Here is a 25,748-nt window from a genome sequence, read left to right as displayed (position 1 = left end):
CGTCAGCCTATGTTCCAGATACTACAGCTGCATATCAAACCTCCCCAAAGCTTAGAGGCTTAAAATAACAATGTTGATTTGGGGGCTTGGTGGGGACAGCTCACCTCTGCTCCACTTGGTGTCACTGCGGCTCACAGGCTGGGGGCTGGAGTCATCTGAAGTCTTGGTCATTCGCATGTCTGGCGCCTGGGCTGGAAGGACTGAAACCCGGGGACCGGCCCTCAGGGGCTTCTCGGGCATTGCTGTATGGAGACTCCCAATGTGGTCCCTCCAGTAGGGCTGAGTCGGCATTGCCAGACTTCTTACATGCTGGCTCAGGCCTCCAAGACATATGCCTTAAGCGAGGAAGAGCCAGAAAGAAGCGATTTTGCTTTATTACCTAGATTGGAAGTCATGCAGTGTCACTTTTGCTGTAGTCACAGGCCTGCCTAGATGCCAGGGGAGGATACACACACCTTGCAGTAGGCAGAATTCTAAGATGATCCCAGTTATTAGACCAAACATGAACCTAGGTGCTGCTGTGAAGGGATTTTAGAGAAATAATTAAGTTCCCAAATGTGTTAACTTTAAGATAAGGAGATTATCCTGTGGGTCTGACATAATCATATGAACCCTTTAAAGGCAGAGACTTTTCTGTGGTTGGTCACAGAAGAGGAAGTCAGGGATTTAAAGCATGAGAAGATTTTGATATGTCATTGCTGGCTTGAAGATGGAAGGGGGCATGTGGCAAGGAATGTGAGTGGCCTCTAGGGGCTGAGAGCCACCAAGGAAAAGGGGCCCTCAGTTCTCCAGCTGCAAAGAACTGAATTTTTCCAAGAACAAGTTTGGCAGATTTCCCCCCAGAGTCTCCAGATGAGACTGGCTGACACCTTGATTTCAGCCTTGTGGTACCCTGCACAGAGGACCCAGTCACCTCTGAAGAACTGTGAGCTAATAAATGGGTACTGTTTTTTCTTTTTTTTTTGGTGAGGAAGATTGGCCCTGAGTTAATACCTGTGCCAACGTTCCTCTATTTTATATGTGGGATGCCGCCACAGCATGGTTGATGAGCAGTGTGTAGGTCCGTGCCCAGGATCTGAACCTGTGAACTCCAGACCGCTGAAGTGGAATGCGTGAATTTAACCACTATGCCACAGGGCCGGCCCTTAAATAGGTGCTGTTTTAAGCTGCTACATTTGCAGTAATTTGTTAAGCAGAAATAGAAAACAAATATAGACCCCATCTCAAGATGGACGAGTGTCAAGGTCACACTGAAGAACAGCATGTGGAATGGGATATGTTGATCTTTGGAAAACACAATTTGCCACAGATTGGCCAAATCATTGGGGGAGGGGCTTTGTAAGGGTAAACTTAGGACATTAAGTGACACAGAAGCTCAGCAAAACCCAAGGTCCTGGGATTTATGGAGATGGAAGCTGGATGGTGTGTCTGGGTCCAACAAGATGCCTCAGCAGAGAGATTTTGTGATCCTTTCTCTAGTGCTCCACCCTTAATGTGCAACCGGTTACTCTCTTCTCTGGTTCTCCTCCTGCTACCAGCTGTCTTCCTCTCCTACCACTTTATATCTTCTCTCTACTTCTATTTGGGGAATTCTCCATCTTGAGTCTGAGGCTCCCCATGGGAGAAGCCAGAAACTTGTTTTCCCAGCCTTCCTTGCAGCTAAGGCATAGGCATGTGACGTAGCTCTCCAATCAGGGACTCCCACAGAAGACTTTGGTTTGGATGTGAAGGAAGTGCTGAGCGGAATTAACGTGGCAGGAACAGGGCTGGGGCAGAGACACACAATTTACTGAGGCAACAGTAGTGGTGGTTCTGCAGGGGTAGGCGGGGCCCAACATCAACTGTTGGAGCTGCACTGTCTGTGGCAGCAGTGACAGCAGTGGTGTCCTCCTGGGGCAAAGCTTTAGTGTGATTTGGGCAAGGTTTCTGTTTGCATATCCCTCAAGTCTGATTCTCTGCACATCTTGGGAAAGATGTTCTACTTTCTCTGTAGGTGAAAGCAAACATATTCTGGTATTCTTTGCCTATTGGGATACAGCAAAAAGAATTTTCCACATCAGATGCCAGGGATTACGGTGATCTGTTCTAGTAAGTAGACCAAATCCGGAACAACAATTGTCATTGGAATAACCATGTGATAAATAATAAAATAATCATTCTGTAACATCTGTCCGTATTCTGCATGGGGAAAACAGAAAGTTAATTGGGAAGTGATCAGAGTCATCAATCCTGAATTGATCAAATCTTTTTTGTGTCACTAATCTCTGTCATTCTCTTACAGATGTAGTGTTTTTGGCTCTTCTTACCACAACAATCCTTACTCCACGGATCAGGGAGCCATTTACTGATTATATCCATTCCATTTCAGACACTGGGAAATAACCACAGGATGGGTCCAGGGTACTATGGGGCTCATGAGAGGCAGACTTAGGTCAAAACTTCATTTGCCATCTGTTCCTCTGTATCGGTCAGATTCTAAGTTGCAACCAACAGAAGCTACTCTGGCTATTTCAACAAGTAAGGGATATATAAGAACTCTAGATAATTCAAAGAATCATTAGGAGGGCTGGAGAAACAAAATCCAGGCTGAATTTCTAACGTCTCCTGAAATGACACTGCAGAATGGGTGTCAAGGGAGCTGCTGCCTCTGCCAAGACTAGGAATTTTCCAAGTCAGGACGTGATTTGCTGAATTGAGAAACAACTTCACAGCTTGGGCTTCAGAACCATGCTGTCTCTGCCATCCATGCCAGCAAACTGGATGTCCCAAATGGAGCCCATTTCCTCACGTACCTTCCTTCTAAATTAAGTCTCACATGGTGCATCTCATTGGTAGAACCTAAATGACATGGCTCATCTTAGTGGCAAAGGAGGCTGGGAAATGTAGTTCTTGGATCTATCTAAGAAAGAGCAGTGATCACAATGGCAGATATAACGTACACCTACATAAGTTTCCGGTCTATCTGGTGAAGTACAGTGTTGTTCTGCCAATCTCTAATTTTCAGAGATGAGAGTTAGTTTGGAGCTAGTGTCCAATAAGCCCTGAAGGTCTGGGTATTTCCCATCCCCCAGTACACAGCTACTCTTGTAAATGCCCACAGGCTCCTATGGGGAAGGTCAGGAGGTCGACGTACAGTATGTGCTTGGGAGGTTTTTGCAGAGTCCTTCCTCAAGGGGACCTGGACTTCCCTTTATTCAAAGTCCTCTGGGTCCATGAGCTGATTCTGGTTTTGGAATTGGATAAGAGCCTGCCATTCTCTATCACAGGGCTTAAGACAGGCCTCTTCCTGACCTAAAGTTTTCTTTTTGGGATGTGGGGTAGGGAACTGTGGCAGATATGGAAGACTGACTTGCTCAAACCTGTTCCCACATGCTTCTGGTGAGCTTTCCTGTGTTGTAGAGGCTGACGACCTTAAATCCACCTTTTCCAGACTCCTTTACAGTATGGCTCTAGGTGCAACTTAGGTTTTTCCAATCAGATGAAATTCTGTGGGACGTGAGTTGAGTGGGGAGAGATCCGGAGGGGGAAGTTGTTTCTGTTGGTTTAGATCTACCAGGCACTATAAGTCCTGGGGCCAAAAGATCTGGTAGTGGTGTCTTGATTCCCAAACTTGCTGATCACGGCAGAGCAGGAGTTCCCTTGGGACTGGTTCTGTGGCGTTAATCTGGGAGCCATTCTCAGAGGCCCAATTTAGAGTCTGCTCCTCCAGTCTTCTAATGATTTTGTAAGCAGCTAACACTCTGTATTAAATTCCTTTCTGTTGAGAAAGTGAGATTTGTTTCTGTCACTTAAAACTGGATCCTGACTGAATCAGGATCTTGGTGGGCTGCTCGTATACTTTGGTCCTAGAGACCCATGATCAACTGACCACTCTCATGGATCCCTACAGATTTTATCGTTCTGCTTACTATTCCAGCCCTGCAGCACCAAAGTGCCCCTGCTTGTCCTCTGCCACCTGGGACTCACCTCTGTTGAAATCAGGGAGCCTAATTCAACTGTAGCATCTCCCACCCACATCCCCAGAGAACAGCTGCTACTGCGTTTCTCAAAGATGCTGTGTTCCCTCTCACCTAGGTATTTCTTAATTGTCAGAGTCTAGACAGTGTCTTCTGGGCTCTCAAGCAGGGGAATGGTTGAATGGGTTCCACACGATAACTCCACTCCAACATTTCTGTTTCCCTAGCTGGTTGCGTTCCTTCCTCTTTATTACAACAAGGATTTTCTGGAAACCCAACTTTATTTTGTATAGGTCACCATTGAGTGCAGTTCCTGCCACCCAACTGAGCAAATATTTAGACATATTCTCAGATAGTCCAGCTAGCAGCTGAACTGTGGATCCCTGGTCAATGCCTCCATATTGATCAACTCAACCTGATCAAAAATTAGAATCCATTCCCAAGTCCAGTCTTCGCATTTCTGCTGATATAGGTTAGCAACATCTTGAAATTCTCCTGGTCTGTGGGCCTTCTTCTCTAAGCTTCGACTCTATAATCAAGCTCCTCTCCCAAGGACCTGACTTATTTATAATTTTGGAGGCAATAAAGGGTGGTATGGTGGAGTGGGAGGATAATTTGGAGTTTGGGGGTATGATAAGTCAATTAAGTCCTCTCATATAGTTCTGTTCCAGTTCTGTGGGTGCCCCTCTTTCCTGATCAAAGGTCTAACTTTTACATAAGAGACTTGGCAAGATTATGGTTTCAACAGGTGCTGTGACTTGGCAACTTGGAAAATTCAACTTTGAGATGAAGCTACGTCAGCCTTATCAGTACAAGAAATAAAAGATCTTTTTGCATAATCATGGAAGGTCCCTTGTCCTCTGGCTGCCTATAGAGTGCAGAACTTAGGAATTTGAATATATCACTCTCTCTCTAAGCTCTCCAGCACAGTTAGAAGAAACTAGACAACCCCTCTTTTATCACTGCATACCATGGGCTTCTAGAGTCCCATGTATATATATTATTTGAGGAAGATTAGCCCTGAGCTAACACCTGTTGCCAATCTTCCTCTTTTTGCTGAGGAAGATTGGCCCTGGGCTAACATCCGTGCCCATCTTCCTCTACTTTATATGGGACACTGCTACAGCATGGCTTGACAAGTGGTGCGTCTGTCTGTGCCCAGGATCCGAACCTACAAACCCCGGGCCGCCAACGTGGAGCGTGAACATAACCGCTATGCCACCGGGCCAGCCCCTAGAGTCCCATATTTTAATAATAGCTAGATTTCTATTGCCTTCAGGCCCATCTAGGCCAGATAACCATTCTTATTCTCATGTCATGCATTCATTCAACAACTTTCATTGGATAAATATGTATTAAGTTCCTTCTATACCAGACACTATTCAATGAACAAAAGAGATGAAGGTTCCTGCCCACTTGGAGCTTACATTCTAGATGGGAAGAGGGGAAAACAATATGTGTCATAAGTAAATAAATTATAATATATTTGAAGATGATAAGTGCAAAGAGAAGTAGGGAGTGGTGAGGGGGATCGGAGTGCTGTGGCAGGGTGGAGGACTGCAAGGTTAAACAGGGTGGCCACGGTCGGGGTCATTGAGAAGGTGAAACGTAAGCAATGACCTGACAGAGCAAGGGAGGAAGTCAGGTAGGTATGTGGTGGGAGATGGCTCTAGGTACGGGGCTTGGGCGTGTGAAGGCCCCAAGGTAGGAACATACTTGGTATGTTCAAAAACGAGTAAGGAGGCCAATGTCCTTGGAGCAGAGTAGCGAGGAACTAAGTGGTGGAAGACGAGGTCAGAGGCAGAGGGTGGCCACCTCACCCAGGGCTCTGCGGGGCTCTCTGAGGAACTTGGCTTTACGCATGGTGAAATGGGGAGCCCCTGAGAGCACAGTTGACAGCGAGGGACTCCAAGATGGAAGATGCCAGAGAAGAAAAGGAGCCTGGATACCCGAGTTCACTGCTTGGAGGGCAGCCATCAGGAGAGCTGTCCAGCCAGGAACCACCACATCAGTCCTTACGGGAGCAAGTGACAAACATTCACCGTGTTAAGCCCCTGAGATTTTTGAGGTTGTCACATGGATGAGCTAGCACTGATGATCATGACTGACGCACAGGGCTTCGAGCAGAGAAGCAGCAACATCTATGTTCCATCTTAAACAAATCTCTTTAGCTGCTGTTTGGTAAGATGCCTGGAGACCAAGGGTAGAGGCAGAGAGACCAGTTTGGAGGGAGGAAATCCAGGCAAGAGACCGTGGCACTCAGAGTGGAGATGGTCAGAGGCTGTTGATTCTGCACACAATTTGAAGGTAGCACCTTCAGGATTCTTGAAGGACTGCATGTTGGTGTAAAAGAGAGGAGTCGAGGATGTCCCCCTGTCTTTTGTCTGAGCAGCTGGGGGACAGGAGTTGTCACTCCCTGAGATGGGAAGGCTGTGAGTGGAGGCGGTTGGGGCAGAAGACGAGTCAGTTTTGCACGTGCCGAATTTACAATGTCTGTTAGACACTGTTATGGGCTGAATTGTGCCCCCCAAATTCATATGTTGAAGCCTTAACTCCTAGTACCTCAGAACGCGACTGTATTTGGAGATAGGCCCTTTAAAGAGGTGATTAAGTTAAATGAGACCGTTGGGGTGGGCTCTAATCCAATCTGACTGGTGTCATTATAAGAAGAGGAAATTTGGACACACAGAGAGACCCAGGGGTGCGCCCCCACAGAGGAAAGGTCATGAGAGGACACAGCGAGAAGGTGACCATCTGCAAGCCAGGAGAGGGGCCTCAGACGAAACCAACTTGAGTTTGGACTTCTAGCCAGAGCTATGAGACAGTACATGTCTGGTGTTTAGGCCCCCCGGTCTGTGGTACTTCGTTATGGCAGCCCAAGGAGGCTCTGACAGACACTCAAGCAGAGGCTTCTTAGGAGTCTCTTGACCGCATTCACTCCTTTTACCAAATTCTGTATCAATCAGGGTTTTATCCTGCAAAGATCAGAACCCACACTCTGAAGCCGGTTTGTTAAAGGATGTTAGGTGACTCACAGAATCTCCAGGAAGAACTCCCAGAGAACAAGTCCTGGAGGCTGTGCAGCCGGAGGAGGCCCCCTCCTGCCACCATCTGCGGGCGCAGACTTGGCCACATGTTCCACTTGATGCTACCGCTAAGCCTCTGGCATTGCGGCTTCTAGAAGCTGGATGTCTCTGTGGCCACTCTTGCCAGAATGGTTTCCACGGGGCACCTCCATCTTTAAGACATCGGCCCCCAGCTTGCAGGCTTATGCAATGTGTTTGGTTGGGGAGCCTGGTCATGTGTCTGATCCAGCTGCAGCGGAGGCTGGGAGGCTGATCTGGGGCTTCTGCCCTGGGGAGGCACAGCCACCAGATGGAGAGTCCTTTTCAAAGGAGCTGGGGGACCAAGAGTAAGAACAAGTGTCCAGAAGAGGAAGGGGCAAGGACAAACAACTGCTGAGCACGTCTTATGTGCCAAGCGCAGTGTGAAGCACTTTATAAATATTATCTTATGTGATCGTCATAGCAACCTTATCATGCTGTTCATATTTTCATTTCCTACATGAGGAAACTTGCTTAGAGGGATTAAATGACTTGTCAGAAAGATCACACAGCTTCTCAGCAGTGGAGCCAAGGTTTGAATCTAGGAAGTCTGATCCAATGAAGCAGGTATTATTATGCCCATTTTACAGATGAAGAAACTCTAGCTCAGAGAGGTTAAGTAACTCGTCTGAGGTGACATAGAGTTATAAGGGATCAAGCAAAGACTCAAATCCAGTTTGGCCTGGCTCCAAAGCTAGTGCTCTCCCTGCACTCTCTGGCCTCAAACAGTTATTGAGCCCCCACTGAATACAGAGACAAGCAACTCCCATAAGCAGAGGCTTGTCAGATATGCCCTAGGTGGGAAGCAGTGACTGTACAAAGAGCTGAGGAGAAGATGGGTGACCTCACAAATGTAGATTCTTTCCTGGGACCTCAGGTCCCCCCCTCCAAGAAGGCACTGGGTCTGCGCTTGCTGAAGGGAGGGACAGGTAAATGAGCAAACAGTGGAGGAATGAGAGTGACAGCTGGATCGTCTCTGGAAATCCCTTTGGCTCCAACATCTATTATTTCACACTCATAAACCTCGAGCGCTTTGATCTCTCAGTTTCGCCTCCTCTTCGAGTCTCTGCAACATGTCGAGGCTGCTGCTGGCCCTCTAGGCCCCAGGGCTCTGATGCTCTCTCCCCATCTCAAGCCCAAACAGGAGCAAAATCAGTGCCCTTCTCTGTTCTTCTTACTAGACTGCGGCTATCTGCCGGGATTCTCGTGAAACCAAAAGGAAAGTCAAGGAAATGAACCTCTACCACCAACAAATAAAACCCAGGAGAAACAGTACAGTGTGAGGTTAAAGACAGTAAAGGTAGGGAGAGCTCTCAAAACTGTCTCTTTATGAAAATCTCTAACTGGAGTCTCCATCTATTTTGATCCCTTCTTCAGACCTTTCATTCATCTGTTCATTCATTCAGTAAATATTCATTGGTGCCTTTTCTGTGTCAGGGATTGGAAATGAATAAAATTGTGAACAAAACAGATGAGGTCTCTTTCCCCCCGGGGCTCACAATCTAGTCTGCGAGCGGAGAAGCAGGCTGGTAATTGCTGAACCGTGTGGTGAGTGCTGTTGGTGACGGGAGGGGACGGTGGCCGGGGGCCGGGAAGGCCTATGGGCCTCCTGACCCAGCCATGGCGCCTGGGGAGGCTTCCTATGACAGGCGTGGGACAGGTTCCGTATGTCATCTCCTTTATTTCTCACAACAACCGCGAGAGGTAGGTACTGTTGATTCCATTCACAGATGAGGAAACTGAGGCTCAGAGAAGGGAAGTGATTTGCTGAAGTCACGCAAACCAAGGTTGGCTTGGCTCTAAATCCTGCCCTCCCAGCACCGCCTACCTGGCCTCTAACAATTGTTAGCACTTTCTAAGGTCAGAGACGGGATTCTGAAGAGCAGAGAGGAGCTGTTTTGAGACAACTATGCAAACAACTTCGATCTGTGGCCTCAGTTTCCCCCCTGAAGGCACTTTGTCTGAGCTTCTTAAAGGAATGAATGAGTGAACAAGTAAGGAAGGAATGAGGGCGTTGGACCAGACGGTCCCTAAGGAGCCCTCTGCCCCAGCGCTGTCTGGTTCAGACCCTCCGACATCTTCAGATGGCTTTGATGTTCCTGAGATTTCAGGACTCTCTCTCTTGCCCAGGAATCTTCCATCCACCTTTGCTCCACCAGCACCCTCAGCCGCAGGGACACACCATTCTCACCTTAACTCTGGCCAAAGCCAGTAAACACGATCCCTGTCATCTGTTCCCCTCAGCATGACTAAGACATGTCCAGGATTGTCGGAAGGAACTTCATCAAGACAGAGAGAAACCTCAGGGAAGTGAATCAAGAAAACACAAAACCCATAAGAAAGAGTCAAATTTGAAATCCAAAGCTGGGGTGGGGGTGGAGAGGAAGGTTGGCTTCCCCGACCTCCTGCTCATGGGGGGCCCCGAGTGGAGCCCCTGTTTGCCTTTTGCAAGTCATTGACCCCTTCACTCAACTCGCCCTCCCCAAGGTCCTCCTCTGTGCCGGGCACGCTGCTGGGTGCTGGGCTACAACGACAGGCTCTGCCCCACAGAGTCTTACAGGGAGACCGACGAGCAACAGCAACCACAACACAGTGTGCTGGGTTCCACTCTGGAGAAGCCCAGGGGCTTTGGGGCACACAGCAGGGGTGTTTAGCCCAGACTTGGGAGTCAGGGAACATCCCACAGAGGAAGTGCTGGGCCCTGAAGAATGGGTTGGGTTTATCCAGGTGATAGTTGATGGGGGTGTGGTGTGTGTGCGTGCGTATGTGTGTGTGTGTGTGTGTGTGTGTGTTGGGGGGACGCGAGTGTTCTGGGCAGGGGGAGCTGCATCTGTCAAGGCCCGGAGGTGACACTGAATGTGGCAGCAGGTGACACTGAATGTGGCAGCAGTGGAGGAATTGGAACACGTTATAGTGCAGAGTGTGAGGAGGGGCTGCTGAGGGTTCGTGGGGGACAAGTGACAGAGGACTTGCTCAGTGAAAGTGAGGAGACTAAACTGCATCCTGAGGGCTGCAGGTAAACCCATGCCATCTCCATGCTCATCTTTTTCTAGCCTTTGGTGGTGGATGAGGCCCTATTGGCCAAGGACTGCCCACCGTCTTGGCTATTGCCCACCATTTTGGTTATTGCCCACTATCTTTGTTCCAGATAAACTCCTCCTAGTAGAGAACAAATCTGGCAAGAAGACAAATGGTCTCCATTCTGGTCAGAAGCTGCACTGGAGCTGGGGAACATCACCCATCAATCTCCCAGCACTCATTTTCCCTGAGGAACCCGGGGCTGGGCTGTGTCACCGCTGCCACAGCTCCCATGTGTGTCCATCACACTCCACCACTGGTGAGGACCCCGCTCCCCAGCTGAGAGCACTGTGCCTGAGGCTGGTCCCCTCCTCTCTCTCCAAGGGTGTGTTCCATTGGTAACAGCTATAATTCTCAGTGTTGTGGGCGCCCTCCACCTCCATCCCCTCCTCGTCATTATTGCAGCTGGACTTGGCTGTGCCGGGACTGCGGCAGGCAGGCCTTTACACAGTCATCTACTGGATTTCCCACAACCACTCCACTTCACAGACGGGACACTGAGGCTCAGACAGATGCTGCAACTCAGCTGACAGAGGATCTGAGTTGGTCTGACTCTCAAGCCCACCCTCATCTCACGCCATCTAAAATAATCACAGAGCACCTACTGATAGTGGAGACCAACACCTCCCACAAGCAGGAAAGCTCTGGAAATCCTCTTCTTAGGAAGCAAGTGGCCACAAGTGAACAATGAGTCCCCGGCCCAGTTATTTCTTGTCTCTGGGCCTCAGTTTCCTCACCTGAGGTCCTCATGTGTGGAACAAATGGAGTGACAATGAAGGAATGAGACTGAGGCTGGCCTGGCTCCAATGTGGCGGAGAGGACCTCCCATCAATTCTCAGGGGACAGCGGTTCAGATAGGCAAGAACTAGCTGTGCTAATTTCTAGACAAGCCCATTCCCCTCCTCTGTGGAGAGGCTGAGGTCTGTGCTTGATCAACACACACATGTGCCAGTGTGACTGAGGAAAGAATGAGGACCATGGCTGAGGACCCTCTGGCTCTACTTGTGATTCTGATTCATCAATCTCAAAGAAAATCTGCATTCCTCAAGCTTTCCCCTCCCCGAGGGGTCTCTCATCTCTCTCTAATGTCATGGCTCCCCTCAGCCTCAGGAGAAAGCTGTTCTAGTTTTCTCTTAGGTCCAAACACTAACAAAACAAAGTTCTCTTTTCTCTTCCCTTCGTTCTCTTCCTTTCCCTTCTCTTCTTGGTTACATATGAGATGCTTTGGAATTTTCAGAGGAAAAGTTTGGCAAGCCGAGGGAAGACTTTATGGAAATGTACAAGGAGTATTCAGAGCCTGGAAGACCCCATAAGATGGAGTGAAGCTTGTGGGACTAGAAGTAAAGGAAAACACGAATGGCTGTCTCCAAAGCTGCTCCTGCCGGCGAACCCACACTGGGCCCTCAACCCCCTTCCCAGGTAATTCATGCAGTCGGCAAATATTCTGTGAGCTCATGGTCCCCGTCCCCGTGGACTTCACCACCCACCAGGGACACACAGGTAGACAGAAACCACGTCCACTGAGCAAAGGGCTGTAATGCGGGAGGTATATAGTATAGGGAGCTCAGAGGACACAAAACCAATCTAGATTTGGGGGCGGGGGGCAGAGAGAGGACGAAGGAAAAGCAGGTGGGATAGGAAGAAAGTGGGGGTGGTGCTGTAATGGAATGGTGGTGGAATGGGTGGTGAGGGGGGCATATGCAGAGGCCTGGAGGTGAGAGCCAGCCGGGCACATTCAAGAAATGGAAAGAAGTTTTGAATGGTGGGAGGGAGAGAGTGCTGAGTGCTGAAGCTGGAGAGAGAGGCTGGGCTGGATCATGAAGAGTTTTGAAAGCCATGCTGGAGAGGTGGGGCCCACTGAAGGGTCCTGTGTGCCCCCCAGTCCAAACACTGACCCTTCCCCTAGAGATTCCCCTCCCATCGGTGGTTCTGGGAGGAAACTGTAGTTCAGAGTGGTTCAGTGACCCGTCTAAGGACCAACAGCTAGTGGGGAAGTCACTAGCCTCCTGGATTTGAGCCCACATGCATGGGATTCCATGGCTGGTGGGATTTCCTTTCGGCATCCCGTCTGAGCCGCTTGCAAGGGATTTAGGGATATTTCTAGGGCTCACTGGATAGATGCTCCTAGTTAGCCCAACTTTCCATATAGCTTGATCTCTCAGGGTCCCATTAAACTCCACGCCCGATAGAACCGTGAATTGAGGGGACTGCGCTATTCTGGGAAGTTTTTCAACATTTGGGTTACATTATGATTCCAGCAGGTGTGGTACTGGGAGGAGGGAGGCTGGGCGGACCGCCCTCGGGGGCGTGGTGGGGGCGGGTAGTTCAGCTGGGAAGGTGTGGGCCGTCCTCCAACTTCCTTCATAGCTGTGGCTGCAGCGGCCCCTTGTGGCCATTTTACACACGAGGAAACTGTCTGATAAACTGCAATTTTAGAGCTGGAAGGGAAGGTGTCTTTCCCTAGAGAGATGGCCTCCTCCACTCCTTTGTTGCCCAGAGAAGGAAAAACATGCCCAGCGTCACACAGCTAGAATCTAGTCTTTGGACCTCTAGCCCTCCTGGGGCTCTTCCTCTTGTACCACTCCCAGCTCAACCCCCCTTTGCTGTCCGTAGGGAGGCCAGGGAGTAGTCTGGAGTGTAGGGCCTGCCCTTGCCTAGACAGGCTCCCTCTGATCCTTTCTCTCCTCTCAGAATTGAGCAGGGTGAGGGGTACGGAAAGAGGGGGGCGGTAGCAGGAATGAGCCTGCCAGGAGGCAGAGCAGCGAGTCCCCGTGAGGCCTCCAGGGGGCGCCGCGGCGCCGCTGGACAGGCAAGCGAGCTCAGCACGCCGAGCACAGCGGGAGCTGCGTGCAGCTGGCCTGCTGAGCGGGCGAAGGCCGACCCGTGGCCGGCAGCCTGCGATGTCCGAAGCTGTGGCTGGCTGCGAAGTGAACACCACCGCCTCTTTCCGTGGCTCAGATGCCAGCTCTCTGATCCGCCTCGCAGCCTCCGCGAAACTGCACTTTCCAGACGCTGCTCTTCTCTCTGAGCCTCTGCATGGCGGGGAGGTGGGCCGGCAGGATCACTGTCCCTGTTGCTAGGTGGGGAAACAGTTTCAGAGAGACCAGCCAGCTGCTAAAGACAGAACCCCGACTCCATCCAGGGCTTTGACTCTGCATCCAGCACCCATTCCTACACGGTCGCGCCTTCCCCTGGGTTCTGCTCAGGGTAAATGGGGAGGTGTCCTGAGGCAGGCAGGGGGGCTGTGGGGTCAACTCCACTGCTACCTGCTTCTGTGACCTTAGGCAAGTCCCTTACCCTCTCTGCGGTTCAGTCTCCTCATCTGTAAAATGGGTGGTAATCTTCTCCCTTGGAAGGTTGTTATAAGAAGTGGGCACAATGGATTATGTCTGGGCACCTGGTCTAGGGAAGCTAGTGTTGTAAATGTGGGGGCTGCAGGGTCCTGGCTGGGAACATCAGAGCCCTGCTGTGCCTCACTGAGGTGGGGGTGAGCTACCGTGGACTCTGGGGTGCAGACTGTGGGGTGGGCATGCTCAGGCTGTTGGAGCCGGCCAGAGATGGAGCTGAGAGAGTGCAGGTCCGGTGGGGTCAGGGGCAGGGCAGGGTGTGGGGGATGTGGAGTGAGTCACTTACCAGCTCAGAGGCTGTGTAGTGAAGAGGAAGGAGCGTGGAGGCGGGGGCCGGCCAGGCCTGGCGGCACCAGGCACCAGCATACCCGGCAGAGAGGCAGCTCTGCGGAAGGAGGCGAGGGTGGTGCCCCGCCAACCCCACACACGGTCCCTGTCCTGCTCAGTACGCTCCAGGAGGGGGGGTGGGGCCAAGGAGAAATGTAGCCTGGGACCCCTCCATGTGTGGGCCTGTGTGGGGCGTGGGATCCAGAGAACCCTCTGGGAGTGAGGGTCAGGTCTGCTTTCTCCTCCCTGCTCCCCGTCCCCTCATCCGCTCTCCCCTTGCTAAAGCCTTTCTTCCTACCAGTATGGCTGGGGGTGGAGGAGAATGGTCTGTGAGCCTCTCCCAGACCCCATGGGGGGTGGGTGGTACCATCTAAGACAGACAGACCAAGGCAGTCTCCGTATGTGTGCTAGGCCCATTGCAGCTGACCATCCACTCGGACTTCAGCCACACCTGCATGGGTCAGGGTGCCCATGGGATATGATGGACTTTCAGGGTCAACTGAATGGACTTGAGAGAAAGAACTATTTTTGGAAGTGTGGACAGGAGCAGGGATGGGGGTCACATCCTGGGAGGAGCAATGGGAAGCTGAAAGGACAGCAGAGGAGAGAGCAGGTGATGGGAGCTGGTGAGGGCTGTGGCCGGGGAGGGCTGCCCTGCAGGAGCAGTGACCACTGCTGCCCTGTGGGGGGAATAGATACCCTGCCTCTCTCTTCCCTCTGGCCCACCTCTTGCAGCTGCCTCCCATTGGCTGATCCAGTGTGGCAGCCAGAGATCAGCCTTCTGGGCACAGAGCAGGGCAGAGAAGGGTAGAGAATGGATCTGGAAGGACCAAGAATTATTAGGGTGATGGGGACACAAAGATAAATGCCAGACCCTGCCCTCACGGAGGCACTGCCTAGTAGAGGAGACGAGAGATAACTCTCATAGGTGGGGAGAGGCCAGTCCCAGGAAAGGTTCAGATAAAGCACCAGACAGGCTCAGAGGAGGGAAGGGTTGGGGCGGGGAGGGTGCCGGGGCTCACAGAGGCTTTAAGGAAGAAGTGCTGTATTCGTTTCCTATGTCTGCTGTAACAAGTGACCCCACGCTTAAGGGCTTAAAACAACATGATGTGAGTATCGTACAGTTGTAGAGGTCAGAGTCTGAAATGGATCTGTGGGCTAAAGTCAAGGTGTCAGCAGAACTGTGTTCCTTCTGGAGGTTCTAGGGGAGAATCTTTCCTTGCCTTTTCCAGCTTTTAGAGGCTGCCTGCATTCCTTGGCTTGGGGCCCCTGCCTCCTTCGAAGTGCATCACTCCAGCGTCTGTTTCCATGGTCATCACTCCTCTCTCTGACTTTGACCATCTTGCCTCCCTCATATAAGGACCCTTCTGATTACATCGAGCCCATTTAGATAATCCAGGATAATCTCTCCATTTCAAGATCCTTCTCTTAATCACACCTGCAGAGTCCCTTTCTGGCCTGGGAGGTGCACATTCACAGGTTCTGGTGTCTAGGATGCACACATCTTTGGAGGGCCCTTATCTGCCCACCACCAGTGGCACTGGAGATGGGCCAGGCTTAGACAGGTGATGGCTGAGGGTAAGGACACTGCAGTGGGAGGGGACAGCCCTGCAGAGGCAGGGCCATGAGGACAGAAGCAGCACATGCTGGCACCTGGCATGTGGCTGCAGGAGGTGTGGTCTGCTCAGGGAGCAGGCCTGGAAACGTGGAAAGGCCAGTGCTGCTCCCCTTCCAAATAAACACAGTTGGCCTGTGAGTGGAGGGGACAAACGTTGCCCCTGAGGGCTGATGGGGCTGGGTTGGGCCCTGCTGGATTCGAGATTAGCATCACTGTTTAGCATTCACTCCATTGCTGTATTCAGGCCTGGTCACAGCCAGTCTTGACCCTTGTAATTGTCCCCTCAGTGGTGTCCTCCATTTAGCCCTACCCCCCTCCAGGCGACCCCCTCTGCTGATAGCCTCAGACCCCACCCCTTAGGGGCCCCTGCTGAGGCTCAGGCCTGGGCTTGTCTCCCCTCCACAGCCTCCCCCAGCCTCCACGCCTCTCATTCTCTCCTCCAACTTTCCTCCCCAGCCAGAACCGCTCCCTGCTCCTGAACTCCCGCTTGTGCACGTGTCCAGGCCATTTCCAGTAGTTTTTTTGGTGCCAGAAATGCCCTCCCTCCACCCTGTTTCCTCTCCTCAGCCTTTAATCCTGAGCTCCTGGAAGAACGCCTCTCCCTTCCCTCCTTTCTGCTGCACTTGGAGGCACTGAGAGGCTCCCACAGGAGCTTTTATAAAAATCCGCACCCGCTGAGTGGTCATCCTGTGCGGGGATGGTGGACCCATCACATGTAATCCTCCTACTGGTGAGAAGAGCTAGAAACCATTGAAGGCTGACTAAGTGCCAGGCACTGTTCTTTTTTTTTTTCTTGTGAGGAAGATCAGCCCTAAGCCAACATCCATGACAATCCTCCTCTTTTTTTTGCTGAGGAAGACTGGCCCTGGGCCAACATCCATGCCTAGCTTCCTCCACTTTACATGGGACGCCACCACAGCATGGCCTGACAAGCGGTGCATTGGTGCATGCCCGGGATCCCAATCCAGGCCGCCAGCAGCGGAGCGCGTGCCCCCAACTGCCGTGCCATGGAGCTGGCCCCACCAGGCACTGTTCTTTACAGACGATGTTTTTTTTGTGTGTGAGGAAGATTAACCTTGAGCTAACATCTATTGCCAATCCTCCCCTTTTTGCTGAGGAAGATTGGCCCTGGGCTAACATCCGTGCCCATCTTCCTCTACTTTGTATGTGGGATGCCGCCACAGCATGGCTTGACAAGTGGTGCATAGGTCCGTGCCTGGGGTCTGGGCCTGGGAACCCCAGGCTGCTGAAGCAGAGCATGCAAACTTAACCACTACGCCACTGGGCTGGCCCCTACAGAGGATTTTTGTTTATCCTCTACACACCCCTCTGACGTTGGTGTTATCAGCCCCATTTCAGAGATGAGGAAACTGAGGCTCTGAGAGGTTAAGTAACTGGCCTTGAATGACACACTTTCGGATAAATAGTCCTTGAATCAAAGCCAGGCCACATTTTATAGAAGAGGAAACTGAAGCTCGGGGAGGTAAAATAACTGGGCCAGGCTAATGAGTGGCTCTCAAACCGAGGTGTGGCTCATTTCAAAGGCCAAGCTCGTCAGTGTCTCACTACATGGTCACTCATTAACCTTTACTGCCACACTGCAGTGCCGAGCCTCTGTTTTGTAGTTATTTGTATGGATCTTCCCTTGCCCCAACTCTGCCTCACCCACTGTACAGGGGGCCGGGCCCGGGTCTATCTCTGCTTTCTGCACCTGGCACAGGGCCTGGCTCAGAGCGAATGAGGGAATGAGTGATGCTTCCTGGACGTGGCTCTGGGCAAAGCAAGAAAGTGCTCAGAGAGGTCACCTGCAGCCACTGAGACCCAGCTGGTGGGACAGGCTTTGATTGGCGGGCTTCAAGAATTTATGGTAAGGGTTGTGAGGCCCTCTGGGCCCAGGCTTGGGGTCCCAGCCCATCCAAATTTCTTGGCAGATCTGAATGCCCACGTTTGTTGTTTTTACAAATGTATTTTATATATAGTTTTTGGAAGAGGTAACACACGCATAATACAGTACAAAATGCAAAAGTACACAGGATATATCACAAAGCAGTCTGGCTGCGTCCTTGGAATCCAGTCTCCTGGCTCCCCTCCCAGCAGGCATCCTTTGCTCTCACTTGCTTGTGTAACTTTCTAAAGAGATCCTGTGCGTTTACAAATGTACACGTGTTCATGTTCTTCCCTGGGGCACACATACAGATGGTAGCAAACTATATACGTTGCTCTGCAAGCGTCCTTTTTCATTGAATAAAATATTTTGAAAATCTTTCCTACCAGTCCCATCTAGAGCTGCCTCATTCTGTTTGATGGTTGCACACAGTATTCTATTGGATACAGGAATCCTATAATGCATATTTAGGTGTTTCCAGGCTTTGCATTATAAATCATGCTGCCATGGACATGCTAGTACATCCTGTCATTTTGCACATGTGCAAAGCTACACTTGAGAGGTAAATACCTGTAAGAGAAGTTGATGGGACAAAGAATCATATGTAAACTTTTGATGGATGTTCGAAATCACTATTCACAGAGTTTACATTGATTTTACTGCTACAGCAATGTGTGGATTGTCCAGTTACCCATAGTCCCAATGAATAGTAACTTATCAACTCTTTTCATCTTTACCAATCTGACATGTAAAACACGAGATTTCATGGTAGTCTAAATTTGCATTTCTCCTATTTTGAATGAGATTGAACATTTTCATAGTCTAAATGCAATTTGCATATCTTTTTCTGGAAACCGTTTGCTCATATTCTTTGCCCATTTTCCTCCTGGGTTGTTGGTCTCTTACTTAGTTATTTGTAGGAACTCTTTATATGTGTTAAGGTTATTAGCCTTTGGTCCATGACATAGATTGCAAATATTTTCCCCTTTTTGTTCCCACAAGTTCTGTTGTGAAAGGCTCCCTGCTGATCACTTCCCATCTTCCCCTCTAGTTATTTCCCTACTTGTCTTAAATCCTCTGTAATTACCCCTCACATTCCCAGTAACTTATGCTTGCATGATCTGATTTAAAGCTTATAACCTCCATGCAAGATGAATGTTGATATTCCCATTTGTGTTGAGAGAGACTTCTCCATGGATCTCTTGCATTTCTGCACATCTTGCAACCAGGGGCACTGACAGCTTTTGTTCTGGTCTGTCTTTTCAAGGATGTTTTAGTAGTGAACTGCCATGGAAGGTAGAGAGAGTGTCTGCCTCCTGAGCAGAGGCTGGTTTTTTATGTTCTGCCTAATAATGATGATGCTTCCCCCTGGAGCAAAGATCAGACAGGTTTGCTTGCAGCTCGTTATAGAAGATTTGGTTTCCCAAACCTTGGGGTTTCCCAGCTGTCATGCAAAACCCATTGCATGTGTAGCTCCCAGCTGGACCCAGCTTCAGGATGTCCCCATAGTACTTGAGGGGGAGGGCAAGAGGAATCAATGCAAACAGGAAACTTGAGCTGCTTGCTGTGCCTGTGAGTAATGAGATCCTTTGTCTCTGACCCAGAAGTCTCCTGTCTTCTGCCAGCATCCCTAAAACTGTGGCAGGCTAACTTGTTAGCTTGCAAAAGGAGTAAATCTCAGACCCTTACAGTTCTTGACAGTTTGGCAGCTGGGCAGTTTTTGATCACCTGAGCCCAAGGTCACTCAGATAGAAAGAAGCAAAACTGGGCCTGGAACTGGGTCTCTTACTTCACACCCGAAGTTTTCTTACCCCATAAAATTGGGGTTCTCTGCCCAATGAGCATAAACAAGCCAATTAATTATGGCATTGGCCTTTGGGGGAGAAATCAACTTCTATTCTACAAGATTGAACTACAGGGAGGCAGGGGGCTTGTGCCCTGAGATCTGTCTCCCCGATTCAGGATTTGGGGCAAAATTTAAGAGGTTAGGGAGAACAGGTTGGCATGCGGAAACACTGGTGGGACAGGCTTTGATTGGTGGGCTTCAAGCATTTATGGTAAGGTTTTAAACATTTATGACAGGGTTCTAAACATTTGTGAAGGCTCTAAACATTTTTGATGAGGTGGGGAAGGAACTTTAACACTGGATCTTCCTGAATGAGGGACCCCTCACTTCTGATAAGAGTCTGACTTTCAAGTTCTGGTCATGTCCTGGTCATTGGGTTCCGTGGCAGGGAGGGTCTTTGGTTCCAAGGTCGTTTAAGGTCACAATTTCTTCTTTTGCACATGCCTGGGCTATGTGACTTTGCAGTATTTCTGAAAGACAATTCTTAATCACTCTGTTGATAAGAGATGGGGTCAGTTGAACTGGTCCTGGAGGGCCTGTGGTCACAAATCTTTTTGTTATTCGTTTCTCAATCTTGAGGGACACAGGGCAATGACTGTTCTAGCTTCTTCCTGTTGATAAAAGGTGTAGGTTGTTTTGACCACGTTAGCATAGCCTTCCCCTGCTAGCAGGCAAGCTGCCTGTGGCTAGGCTTCTCGTGGCTGACTTATCTTTGTGTCTCTCCCATGCCTTCTGCATGGTTTCAACAGAGAAGTTTGATAGATCTCATTCTTGGGCTAGTGGTTCTCAAACTTTAGTAAGCCCGAGAATCACCTGGGGAGCACACTGAAAATGCAGGCATTAAAAATGTAGGCTCACCCGGAGAGACGTGATTCAGTAACCCTGGTGTGGAACCCAGGGATCAGAGTGTTAGACAAGCCTCCCAGGTGACGCCGTCCCATGGTGTGTCCCGCACTCTGAGAGTCGCTGCTGTGGAGAACAGGCTGTCACTGCGGGTGTGTGAGCAGAGAGACTTGATCAAAGCTGGCTTGAGATGGATGAGCCTGGAGCTGGGGAGAGTGCTGGAGATTAGCTGTGAGGGAGGTGGCCAGGCTGCTTGGTCTTGAAGTGATAGGCCAGGATTATGGGGCGGCAGAGGGAAGGAATGAAGGGGGTGTTGGGACACCCAGCTGGGATGACTGCCCTGTGTTCCCAGCTTCAGGGCACTGTGCTCTCAGCTGTCTGACTCATCCGACACTTTGCATATTTCACCTCCTGACTCAAAAACCATCGTTGGCTTCTGCAGGTAAAACAAAAATCAAATCCAGTGGCCTGAACTGCAAAGCCTTTCCTTGTTTGAGTCCAGCCAGCTTTGCAGCCTCTGCTGCCCTGATTCTCCTTTGGCACAGAGGTTAACCCATGACGCACAGGGCCAGACCTCCTGGGTTCAAATCCTAGCTCTGCCACTTACCAAACTTGAAGCAAGTTGCCCTCAGTTTCCTGGTCAGTAAAATGGAGATATTGCTATCTGCAGCAGTACTTACAGCACAGGGGCGCCTTGACGATCAAAATAAGTTAGTGTATGTCACATGCTTGAACAGTCAGGCATCCAGTAAGGGCTCCATACATTGGACTGTTTTTACAGGATCCTTTGTTACTGAAATTCCCACCCACCTGCCACCTCCATGTCCTCCCTCCTGTCACCACTTATTGTAGCTCACCCTGGGCTCTGCTCAAGGCCCTCCTCCTCCAGGCGGCCCTCCCTGCTCACCCCAGGCCTCGCTCACCGTGCACTCCTTCCCTGAGCTCCAGCCCTCTGTTCTGTGTCTGTCCTCTGACGCTGGCCTGCCACCTGCTCTGTCAGGAACCTGTAGTGTTCGCCTCTTTCTCTTCTGTGAGCTCAGATCTTCCCCTGGGGGCAGACAGCCAGGATTCAGGGCACCTGCCTGCTGGTCTCAGCTCAGCAGAAAACTGGCTGTGTGACCTTGGGCGGGCTGAGTCCCCGCTCCTCTCTTAGTCTTCTAATCTACAAACTGATGGAGTTGGACTAAAGCACCAGTGATGGAGCTTTGAAAGAGGGGGAACCTCTGCTTCAGCAAAATCTTACAGAAAGCTGGGTATGTAAGCAGGAGAGCAGAGCTGCTTTGGATGAAGGAGTATGTGAGTGTGTTTGTGTGCATGCACGTGTGTATGTGTGAGGGTGTGTGTCTGTGTGTGAGTAGGTGCGCACATGTGTATGTGTGAAGGTGTGAGTGTGTGTGCGCGTGGGTGGCCAGTGCAGGTCTGCTCAGCTCGCATCTCTGCTGAGGGCTCTGCAGGCCAGGCTTGAAGACCCCTGGGCCAGGATGTTTCTAGGCCCCCATCCTACAAGTGTAGGCGTTTCGTCTGATTCATCTCGCTGGGCTTATGGTAGATGCTTCCTATGTTTCTTAGTGGTTGAGATGAGGATAAGAGCAAGGTAAAATTGGCCTGGCAGGAATGGCAAGTTTCGGCTTCCCGAAGCCTCCCCTTCCCCTCCCTGAGCCCAGATCCTTCCTTCTGAAACTCCAGATACAGATCTCTGTCTGAAGGTGTTTGTTTGACTTCTGTGTGCCAGGGTCCTAGCTCTGTGTTGACTGAGCTAGGATGTTCTGGTCTCCAGAGGCCCCCACCCTAATACCGGACAAGGCCTGCCGAGGATGTACCCCCTCCCCACCCCAGCACATTCCTCTGGATGGGGGCTGGGTCTCAGGCAGGGAGGGCTTCCTGGCACTGCGGCTCCATAGCTGATTTCCTACCCCTCCCTGGTGCTGGCACAGCTGGGAGGCCTGGAGCTGGTGCCCAGTCACCCTGCTTGGGAACCCCACCCTGAGGGCTGGGGCTAGCATCTGATAGGTCCTGCCTGGAACAGCAATGAGGTGCCCAGTGGAGCCAATGAGATTTTGTCCTCCGTTAATGCTCTGTGTTTGCTTGTGTGTCTAGGGTGGGGTGTGTATTTCCTCCCAATCTACTGTCCCTTATCAGAATGTCCCTTGGATACCAGGCCCCTGGCAGAGGGTGGGGCCTCAGCTGCTCTTTCTTTGGGTAAAGGGCATCTCCCCCATCAGACTCTAGACCTGGGGCACTCCTGGTGTCCCCAGCTTCTGGCAGCCCACCTTGTTATGGGATTCTTCGAGGTCTCCGCCTAATGACTGTTTATCCTGCAGCCAGCTGGAGCCAGGGGGAGCCAGGAGGGGCCAGGATGGGCCAGGGCTCAGCATTCTGTCTCCAGAGTGGCTCTGAATTCCAGCTGTGCTCAAGAATGTCCCCGACCCCTCCCGGCCAACCTCCACCTGCCTTTCTCTCTGCGGAAGAAGCAGCTTTTCCCAAAACTAGGCTAACCTGACCACCCCTCCCCCAAGCCTACCAGGCCCCACTTGCCAGCTTGAAACCAGTGGAGCCTGGGGCAAGTCAGAATTGAAAGTATATGCGCACCCTCTACTCCCGGTTATAGAGGTGACACATGTTCATTGTTGCTTTGTTGAAAATTTGGAAAATGCAGGGCCTGGTCAGAAGCCCCTACCCCCCACCCTGCCTGTGGGCTCCGTGAGAGCAGGGCCTAGGTGGACACAGCCTGTGTCCCTCCCCTTCCGTCAGGGGGCATCAGTGCTGGCAGACATGTGCACAGTGAGTGCTTGGTGAGTAGAACCCAATTAGAACCTAATTCTGCCAGGACTTCTAAAGCAGATCCAGGGATGACCCTGCGGGAGACTGCTGTCTTTCTGGAGGGCGGTCAGATGAGCCACAGCTCAGACCAGTCCCCTGATGGCAGTGCAAATGCTAGGCTCAGGCCTCGAGCTAGGAGTCCTCCTAGATTCCTCTCCTTCCCTCGTGTTCTGCATGATTCCATCAGCTCACCTGTTGACTCTGCCTTCAGAACACACCCCACATCAGGCCACTTCTCACCGAGTCCCCTCACATCTCCCCAGAACCAGCCTCCAGCACCTCTTGCCTACACTTTATAAGAGCCTCTTATCAGATCTCCAGCGTCCACCCTCGGCCCCCAGTCTCTTCTCCAGAGAGCGGCCAGAAGCCCCCCAGTGTTCCTCTAATCAAAGCCCCATTACCCTCAGGATAAAGTCTCGCTCCCTAATAAGACTACAGACCCGTGCGCTCCATCCCAGCCTCCTCTGGGCCCCCTCTCCTGCCCGCCCCTGCCCTGGCACACCCTGCTCAGCCTCGGGGCTGTCAGGCGTTCCCAGAACACGCCACGTTCCTTCTTCCTCAGGGAGTTTGCCTTCTGCCACGCCCTCTGCCTGGGTCCCCCAGGGACTGGAAGGTTCCTTTGCCTCATTCAGGTCTCTGTCCATGTGCCACCGCCTCAGGGCCCTTCCCTGGCCCTCCTTAATGGGCTCTCCCTGCGCTCTTCACCCCTTCCCTGGTCCGTTCCTCCCCTTTCACTCCTCACACCTAGAATTACATTGTGTCTGCCCCACCCAGAACGAAAGCTCAGGAGGGTAGGGAGTTTGTGACCGTTTGTTCTAGAAGGCCACAGTCTAGAAGGTGCCTAGCACAGAGTGTGGTCCATAATTATTTGTTGAATGAAAAAAAGGGCTTCTCCCTTTTCTTCCTCTTTTTGAGCAATAATTAAGCATTTCCTAGTGCTGGAGTGGGCCCTGGGGCTAGAGGCAGCTGCGAAGCTCGAAGTCTAGCTGGGGCCACAGAGCTGTGGCGTGTGATGGGGGAGTCCAGGGGGCTGCATGGGGGGAAGCTGGCCCAGTCTGAGTGGGTCAGGGCAGATGTCCCAGAGGTGACACACAAGCTGAGCCTGGAAGAGGTCTGGTTCCTTCTAGAAGGCAGGGATGTCACCCTCATGGCCACGTGTCAGCCGCTGGCTCACAGTAGGTGTTCAGCGGAACTGCTGATACGGCGAGTGTTCAGGAGCCACGCCTGATTTCGAGGACGACAGTTTCAGGTCCCGGACAGGACCCTGCCAGGTGAAGGTAGTAAGGGCTCTGTAGAGTTCACCCAGGATTCCAGGACCAGATGTTATGAAACGCAGAGCCCTGTCTTCTAGAGTCCCTGTCTCTGAGGGAAGCAGTGCTGTTTCCCCTTAAGGATCCTGGGGGAGGGAAGTTAGCTGGCTGGAAAGGGCGCAGGGACCACCCAGGGACCATGATGGGCTCTGGGAAATCAGGGCAGGCTCCGGGACAGTTTTCTTTTTCTCTGTCCCGTGTCTGGTCCTCCCATGCCCCAGCCCAGGTGGTACGGGCCCAGGCTTGGTTCAGGGCTCCAAATGGGGCACATAGCCCAGTGTCAGGGCGGAGGCAGAGAGGCACCCCTGGCTAGGTGGCCCGCTGGGCCCTCCCTGTGCAGAGAGGATCCTGAGCCTGGTCACGTACACTCAGCCCCGAAGGAGGGCCGGGGGCAGGGAGAGGCCAGTCCTGTCTTCCCCGGGTGTGAAATGCGGCACCTCCCGGGTGGGAGAAGCTGACGCTCTCCATTCCCCCATGGGCCTGGACAAGGGGCAGTTCCCTAGGACTCAGTGCTCCCTCCCTCCTCTCCCCCGTGATTGGCCCTGGTTCCTGTCAGGCTGGTTTTTCCTCCCCTGGGGACTCCAAGAGGAAGGCGAGGGGCCATCCTGACCCAGCCGGCCCTGCCCCACCTTTCCTGGGTTCCTGTTGCCACAGACAGGGCCAGACCTGGGCTGGGGGAGCTCCCGCTGCTGGCCTTGGGTCCTCACGACACCACCCACCTGGCCTGAGCAAGGCCCTGAGCTGCTCACAGCGTGGCCAGCATTTCTTGTCTGTGTCCTTCACTCCCCATCCTCACCACCAGGACTGAGTTCAGACCTTCTTTATCTCTAACACGGACTATTTCAGCAGACCTAAACTGGTCTCCCTCCCCATCGCTATGCCTACCACCTTCCTCTCACCAATCTATTCACCACGTGGAACCCACAGCAATTTCTAAAAGATAAATTTGACCACATCACATCCCTGATTGAAATGACTTTCCATTGTGTTCAGGATAGAGTCCAACTCCTAGGATGAGCTTACAGCACCCCGCAACTTCTCTGGCCCATGCCCCTCCTCCACATGCCCCAACCGTACGGAATTACCAGTGGTCCCCCAAGCTGGCCCCGGTGAGTCCACTCTTCCAGGCCCTGTTCTCTTTGCCCCCCTGCCTGATAAACACCTACTGGTCTTTTGCTCAAAGTTCTGGTTCTTTAGGGTTTTTCACATCACTGTACATGGACATTACTCCTCTATGAAACATCTCTGGATGCTCCTGGGCAGGAACGAGCACTCCTTCCTTTTGCGTCGACTTGCTCCTGCACAAACACAATCCCAACACCTACACACTTGATTATTCTGATTTGTCTGAAGCCGAAATGCCTACTGGCTCAATAGTTCTAGAATGGTGGTCCACATAGTGGCTACTCACTCCAGCACCCCTAGAAACCCCCCCAGTTATTTCAGAAAGTCCCCAGGGGAACGCGTCCCGTGTGCTGACGGGGGTGCTCCCGGCTGCTGCGGTGTACCTGCTGCTGTTCCTCCTGCTCCGGCCACACTGCTCCACGCGCACTACCCACGGGACGCCTCAAGGGCAGTGCTGAGAACGCCCATGTCGGTGCCAGCGGGCCGACT

Source organism: Diceros bicornis, chromosome 18 (genome assembly GCF_020826845.1).
Source record: "Diceros bicornis minor isolate mBicDic1 chromosome 18, mDicBic1.mat.cur, whole genome shotgun sequence".
Lineage (NCBI taxonomy): Eukaryota > Metazoa > Chordata > Mammalia > Perissodactyla > Rhinocerotidae > Diceros > Diceros bicornis.
This window is presented reverse-complemented; position numbering follows the sequence as displayed.